The 8,128-nt window shown below is 43.0% G+C and overlaps 1 long non-coding RNA gene across 1 annotated transcript; it reads right to left on the bottom strand.

Moving 5' to 3' along the window:
* Positions 1-1,197: 1,197 nt before the first annotated feature.
* On the bottom strand, positions 1,198-5,708 carry LOC135577451 (uncharacterized). Its single transcript, XR_010469250.1, has 2 exons — positions 5,531-5,708; positions 1,198-2,622 (listed from the first exon to the last, which is right to left on the bottom strand). It is a non-coding gene; the product is annotated as an uncharacterized LOC135577451 (long non-coding RNA).
* Positions 5,709-8,128: the final 2,420 nt, after the last annotated feature.

Here is an 8,128-nt window from a genome sequence, read left to right as displayed (position 1 = left end):
TTTTGACTGTTGGCATAGCCACAGGCTTGGTATCTCTGGCACAAGGAGGAGGAGGGAACACTGGGTCAGAGCCACCTGTTTTGTAGGAGACAGGTAGTGTCAGCGCGGTGTCCCCAAGTACAGGGGAGGCACTGGGCTGAACTGGCAGAGCAGGGGCTGTGCTACCACTCTTCCATTGTCCCTACTGCTGCTCCCACATCCATGCTGCCCTCAGGGTTCACCCCCATGAGGGAACCCCTGCACCTGTGCAGATTCAGGCTAAAGAGGCAGTCAGGCTTTTGTCTGTGCCATTGTGACCATAATTGCTCTACAGAGCTCAGGTATTGAACTGTGGTCTTTAATTACATGGAAACCATTTACATTAGCAAATACCTGACACCTGTGAATTAATTGCTGTGAACTGAAAATTATATAGAGGTTCACTGTGAATGTCCTATTGAAGGTTTATGCTACTCGAGCCTCCAGAGCATACTCATTTCACAGCTGCATTGTTACTTAAACCGATTCAGATAATGCCTCTTGTTCCTCAAAACATGGAACTAAACATGGAATGCCCCGGGCAGCCTGCTTCATGGTATTTCTGTGTGCACATGTTCGCAACAGGTACCCTTTTCATAACAGAATCCTCCCATCCTCCCCATACTGTCCACATCCTCTTCCTGCCCTGTGGATTCTGACGTGAGACCAGCCATGGCAATCCTGCCTGCATGGAAAGCAAGAGCGAAGGAGCCACTGCAACCCCACGTGTCCCCGCCAGCCCAAGGCATGGACACCGGTGCACGCTGAGCCAGAGCTGAGCACCCCATTGTGTGTGGGGTGCAGGACCCAGCGCCGCCTGGAAAGGCAAGCTTGTTCGCTGGGGAAAGCAGTGGAGACTTGTATTATGTATTCAGTATTTCGAGATCAAAACCAAATGTATTCCCACAGGATTAGCTTAGTACAAACTGTGCAATAGCACACACTAATCTCTTTTAAAAACCAGTATTCAAAGCAGAGACGGGGCCCAGGGTGCCTGAGAACCCTGCCTATGGCTTGCAGGGAAACTCGGTGTTTTTCATTACCTTTAGCTAATCAATACAGATGCCATCCCGCTCACCTCTTCAGGCATTTCCAGCAAAGGGTCTTTGCCATCAAATACATTGGATTATCCTATGAAAGGCAAAAATAAATCCCCCAAATGCATTATTACAAAAAAGATTTTTCAATAAAACTTTTAATTTCCTTTCCACATAGCTGTAGGCCAAAATAAGCACACACACATATCTGTGTGCCTAAAGATAGGTAGGAAAGGGCTTGAAGACTTCAAAATGAGGCATGGCATAGCCAACCCTGCAGAAAGAAAAAAAAAAGAGAAAAAAGAGAAGGAGAAAAATAAAAAGAAAGAAAAAAACTGGAGAAGAAAAAATAAAAATAAAAATAAAAATAAAAATAAAAATAAAAATAAAAATAAAAATAAAAATAAAAATAAAAATAAAAATAAAAATAAAAATAAAAATAAAAATAAAAATAAAAATAAAAATAAAAATAAAAATAATAAAAATAAAAATAAAAGAAGAAGAAAAAGAAAAAGAGAAAAAGAAAAAAAAAAAGAAAGAGAAAAGGAAAAAGAAAAAGAAAAGGAAAAAGAAAAAGAAAAAGAAAAAGAAAAAGAAAAAGAAAAAGAAAAAGAAAAAGAAAAAGAAAAAGAAAAAGAGGAAAAGGAAGAAGAAAAAAAACCCAGGAGTACCAGGTGTAAAGAACTTGTAGAACTTGTAGAATTCCAGTATTGGGCGTTATTAGTTTTCATATCTTCCCATGTCTCTCAAAAACAGAATTCAGGATTGATAAGGTCTTTCACAGATGCAAAATTATCTAATAAATTTTACCTGAGAATATTACATTATTTACAATTTCTAGATAAGCAGCTAGAAACTACGATTTCCTTAATTTTTGATGAAAGCTTATTAGGTGCTTCAATTGTAGGTGAGAAAAGCAATGCACAGAAAATGTGTGTGTTTCATTTCACCCTCTCATGCCCTTCCTGTAAGCTAGTCCTTGTCCTTTCCCTTTACTCTTCATTTAGATCTCTTTTCAGCTTTCAACCTCTGAGTCATTTTTACCTTTCCTGAGGCTGTGTAACTTATGTGTTCCCTGAGATCTTTAAGAAGTAAAAAACCCCTTTTTCCCTATTTGTACAATAATCCCACATTTTAAATTTAGATTGAAAACATTAAAATGAGAAACACTGACTTTCTATACCATTTTTACTACTTTGCTTAATATCAGTGACCTAGGAACCACTATTCTATGATCTTGTTTTTTAGATTAGTCTTTTTATTGCTAGCTCAGTAAAGCTGTGAACTTCTGGTTTCTGACACCAAATATTGGTCTGAAAAAGATGTTCCCTTATGGTGACTCCTTTCTATGCCTCAGCGTTCCTATGAAGTGTATGTTACTGCTGCTGTTGATTTTATTTGCGTGAGGTTTTTTGTTTTGTTTTGTTCTTGTTTTGTAGTTTTCCAGTGGAGCCTGGAGAGCTGTGCTTTGCTTGTGGTCCTGTTGTGCAAGGGCTGTGCACACTTTGCTGACAGCTCCCCAGGTGCTGTGCTGCTGCTTCTGCCGCTTCTTGGCATGACTGTAAAACTGGAGGGAAGAGCGATATTCAATGGAGCTGGTCTGCAAGTGGGTTTTTCATACAAATAGAAACAAAAAAGGTGACAATAAAGTCACATCAAGTGAAGCAAACATTTTGCTTTGCCTCAACAGATAATATTTATTGTTTCTTTTCCTTTAACCATTTAAAAACAACAAACTTTACATAAATATCTAACCAAAGGATTTCTATGAAGTTAAAGGAGTTCATTTACAGGATGTTGAAATTAAGCATGTACTGCTCAAGAAAGACTTGCATGATCCAAAACAATTAAAATAATTAAATCTGTAGTTTTCCACGTGTTCTGCAGATTATGAATACGTATTTATACCCTTCTATCAAAAGCCCTTCCTCCTGTTTAATGGGAAGAAAATTAATTTTCATTTCACAGACAAAAAAGTGTGGGAAAGTGAGGCTGGGCAACTAGACCCAAGTCCCAGGGCGCTGTCGGAAGCAAGAACTGCCTTCAGCTCCCTGCGAAGCCCGGGACTGTAATGCCACTGAGGCAGCTTATTTCTTTGCCCTCTGACTTCTGTGAAACCTTCGGGGATGCAGTTTGTGTGGGTGATATGCTTTGCATAGCCATGGCATCCTCAACACTGCTGATAGCACAGTCCTGAGCTTGCCACCCAGGACAGGCTCACCCTGCCTTGCTTCAGAAGCGAAACGACAGCTCTTGCAGATGGTTGCTTTCCTGCCCACCTCATGCCCCTCACCTCCAGCCCCAAAGTTTGGAGGTTAGTAAAGCACAGAGGAACAATTTGTAACTGATTCTGCCCTTTCCCATTGCTTGCAGCAGATCAAAGACCATGCTCTCAGCCAGGGGAGATCCCCTATGGAAATCAGTGGGGTGTTCGCATAAGGGCTTCAGAAGTCTGAGAGCAACCATCTGCCTCCTTACTAAAGAAAATTAATTCCAGGCAGCAGTTCAGAAAAGGGGTTGAGGGTAGCACTCTGATGTCTGTGAAGCACAGAACATGATGAATGAGAAACAAGTTATTCCCAGTGCTTGGTTGTGAATGTTTGTACCAGAAATTTGATACTAAGGACTGCTATCACTGTCCGGTCAACAGTAGCTCATGAAGCATCCCAGAAAAGAGTACAACTCCTGCTTGAGTTGCCCCATGTCTTTGTGAATATAGAGGCACCTCTCAGTTTAAACATACTGCATGGATTTTCACAGAATCACGGAATGTTAGGGATTGGAAGGGACCTTGAAAGATCATCCAGTCCAGTCCCCACACCAGAGAAGGAAAACCTAGATGAGGTTACACAGGAATGTGTCCAGACAGGTTTTGAATGTCTCCAGAGAAGGAGACTCCACAACCTCTCGGGGCAACCTGTTCCAGTGCTCTGTCATCCTCACTGTGAAGAAGTTTCTTCTCATATTTAAATTGAACCTCTTATGTTCTAGTTTGCACCCATTGCCCCTTGTCCTACCATTGGTTGTCACTGAGAAGAGCCTGGCTCTATCCTCGTGACACTCACCCTTTACATATTTATAAACATTAATGAGGTCACCCCTCAGTGCCCTCCAAGCTAAAGAGCCCCAGCTCCCTCAGCCTTTCCTCATAAGGGAGATGCTCCACTCAATCATTTTTGTTGCCCTGCGCTGGACTCTCTCCAGCAGTTCCCTGTCCTTCTTGAACTGAGGGGCCCAGAACTGGACACAATATTCAGATGTGGTCTCACCAGGGCAGAGTAGAGGGGAAGGAGAACCTCTCTTGATCTACTAACCACCCCCCTTTTAATACAGCCCATGATGCCATTGGCCTTCCTGGCCACAAGGGCACAGTGCTGGCTCATGGTCATCCTGCTGTCCACCAGGGTCCCAAGGTCCCTTTCCCCTACACTGCTCTCTAACAGGTGATTCCCCAACTTATACTGGAATCTGGGGTTGTTCCTGCCCAGATGAAAGGCTCTACACTTGTCCTTGTGATATTTCATTACATGTTTCCCCACCCAACTCCTGTCCAGGTCCCGCTGGGTGGCAGCACAGCCTTCTGGCGTGTCAGCCACTCCTCCCAGCTTGGTGTCATCAGCAAACTTGCTGACAGTGCACTCTATTCCCTCATCCAAGTCATTGATGAATATATTGAACAGTACTGGTCCCAGTACTGACCCCTGAGGCACTCCACTAGATACAGGCCTCCAACTCGACTCTGCCTCATTGACCACGACTCTCTGGCTTCTTTCCTTCAGCCAGTTCACAGTTGACCTCACTACCCGATCGTCCAGACCACACTTTCTCACTTTATCTGTGAGGATGCTGTGGGAGACTCTGTCAAATGCTCTACTGAAGTCAACATAGACCACATCCACCACTCTGCCATCATCTGTCCCCCTTGTTATGTCCTCATAAAAGGCTATGAGGTTGGTCAAACATGACTTCCCCTTGGTGAAGCCATGTTGATTGCCCATAATGACCCTCTTCTCCTTGATATGTCTTGAGATGGCACCAAGGATAAGTTGTTCCATCACTTTTACAGGGATGGAGGTGAGGTTGACCGCAAGGTCACATTAAAAAAAAAAAGGTTATAGGTGCTGTCACAAATATGATTTTCCAAACGGCTTTTGTTTAACAGCAATTTAGGATTTACTAATATTTTGAGATAGATCACAAGATTAGGTTGTATAATTCTTAACAGCATTCAATAACCAGCCAATTTAAGGGAGCGAGTTGTCAGAATTTGTTGCAATCAAGATAGCAATTTTGTTAAAGATTGGAGAATGGCAAGGGTCACACGAGACTTACAGCAGGGTTGCACACACAGATTTGGGTTAAATCATACCACACATGCACATACAGACAGACAAACAATTCTGAACCAAATTGCACACACAGAGATTAACCTGTGGTTAAAATTTCCCTTTTCATGAGTTTCATGAATTACTCACTTTTATGTGTCAGCATTCATCAATGGACAGTTGGTGTACCTCAAAAAATCAGGCCTTTGAGTCCTCACAAAATCATCAACAGATGATCTTTCAATCCTTGCAAAATGTCCCCTGAGAGGTGTCCCAGCTCTGGAGTCACACAAGCCACTGCAGTCCTGGAGAGCTTCAAAGGTCTCACTTTTGGATTGCTACTTATAGGATCTTGAGGTGATCTTGCTTCGGTCAGTATTTTCCACTCTGGCCAGTGTTCGTGCTGAGTCATTCTGGTAAATGATTCAGGCAGCAGATGGCCCAGGCGTGGCCAGAAAATGCCTGATGCCCAAGCCACTGCGCTTGTAACCCAGATAACAGCATGATGGGATCTTATCCTGAAATCTCAGGGTGGCCCAGGTGGGGGCTGCACCACCACAGGTGTGTGTTTTGGCATCCTGTGGCCTGGGTTGCCAAAAAAGTAAGGCTATGAACTCTCTTGTGTGTATATATTTAAAGTATACAGATTTCTAAATGCGTATTTCTCTAATTTACACTTATATATAAATTTATAACTATATAAAAATAAAATGTGTACTCTACATTTATATGGCATGTAAATTTACCCGAATTACAAATTTTTTAAGTGGACAATTGACACAGGCACTGATCACTGGGAATGAGATTTGTGCTAGCTCACTGGAAGCCACATTCATGGCAATTTATGTCCATGCTCTGAGCAAAATTCCTTATGGGATCTTGAGAGGCAGCACGTCATTTGTGGTCCCCAGCAAAAATCCTATCTGAGATCAGTAGAAAAATTACAGTAGGCTTCCGATCAGATTATGAAAAACCTCTCTGAAATGCAGTTTTCACCTTTCTGTTCTTAAGAAAGAGCTGGATGGAAAAATCAGACAAGGATGAAGAAGAAAGAGCTTGTGGAAAACGTGCTGTTCACATCAAAGGGATTGGCATGACTGCTGAGCTTTGGCTGCAGTGTGGGGTGAGTCCTGAGCTGTGGCTCTGCTGTGTAGGGTAGATCCTGGCTTTGCAGGCTGTCCTGCTGCCGCCTCCTACCATCTCTGTGCCTCACAGGCTCTGTAAAACATGCTGCTGCTGGACTGGACAAAGAGAGAAAGGTAGAAGAAGTGGCCACTGTTTTGCCTGTGTCAGGATCTCCCCCACCAGCCCTGCCTCTCACAAAAGGAGGGTTTGCCTCCTTTTCCCTTCCACTGGACTTTGCACAGCAAAAATGGCTGTGGTATCTGCAAACAGGCACTCTGGCGGGTGTCAAGATTTTTATGAGTTTCAGAGCAAAGTCGAGCTCTATGGCAGGATTCAAAGAAAGATCAGGAGATAATGCCATGGGTATTTACCTAGGGAAGCTGTCTGGCAGAAAAGGAAGATATGGAAGGAAATGCAAAAGTTTTGGTTTGAAAATGCCCTCCTGGAGGCAAGAGTCAGCAAACCAGAGGTAATTCTTGGGGTAGAGCACAAGGAGCCTTAAAACTGAGATGAGGTACTTATCCTGGATTTGGTAGGCAAGGACTAGCCCAGGGATGCGGCTTAAAACAAATAAAACACTGGGGAATGATCTTCACAGCAGTGTTGTGAGAGTTGAAAGTGGGACATGGCTTTGTTTGGCAATGCTGGAGAGAAAGACATTGCTGTCCCCAAGAGAGGAGCTGTTAAATGGCAGTTTGGCCATGCTGTGTGTATCCAGGCAACACGGGCAGTGTCTTAGGCAGGTTGGGAGCAGCCAGCTGGATGATTTGGATGTGGTCTGGACATGTAGGTTGAGCAGTGTCTCTGGATTGAAGTTATCTCTGGGCTACATGAGGCGTCAAGCAGGACTGGAGCTGCTCTTCATGGTGGTCATAGACACAGTTGAGAGAGAGAGGACCTGAGATGACAAATAAAAGCTCAAGTGCCCATATTAAGCTTCAGCTGACCACTGCTTATCACAACAGATGTCATAGACTGAAAGTGGTGCTTTAAAAGAAACTTGAGCTTCACAGAAGTCCTAAATTACAGATAAGCAAATGGACAGTGATATGAAGTGCCACAAGTCTCTTCCCAAGCCTCAAACAAACCAGCCATCGACTTTTATGATTTCCTCTGCCCTTCCACTTTCTTGATTTTTGGGGGACTACAAATGGAAATGTCAAAGGCTGGTTTTCTAACGTTTCCAAAAGATAAAATAAAAAAACCTACCAAAATTAGCTTTGCTAATATTCTTGGCTTGCTTTTCCAGATCGACTTCTAGACCAACAAGTTATTTTGAACTAGACATTTGTATACCTTCCAAACATCTGGACTTCTGAAGTCAGCTCAGCTTTACTCTGTCTACTTTGGTTGTATTTCCTGTTGTACTATTAAAAGAATCACAAAAATATTTAAGCACCGGAGAAACAGGCTTATGGGGAAATTTTCCAGGAACGAAACCCATGCGCTTGGTGTCATTAAAGAGAAGGTGTGATGAGGACTGTCTTCTGGTCATCCTGTTCACTAAGAAGGAAAGGGAAGTACCTGTGGGGCAAACCCAGTGTGTAATTAGAAGTAATGAAGTCCTGCTAAGGCTCAGACTGCGGCTTCTGGTTCCAGTCTGGTTCATAACACATTTACTTG

This window comes from Columba livia, chromosome Z, assembly GCF_036013475.1.
Source record: "Columba livia isolate bColLiv1 breed racing homer chromosome Z, bColLiv1.pat.W.v2, whole genome shotgun sequence".
Classification (NCBI taxonomy): domain Eukaryota; kingdom Metazoa; phylum Chordata; class Aves; order Columbiformes; family Columbidae; genus Columba; species Columba livia.
The sequence above is the reverse complement of the archived record's forward strand: the minus strand, read 5'-3'. Positions and strand labels throughout refer to the sequence as shown.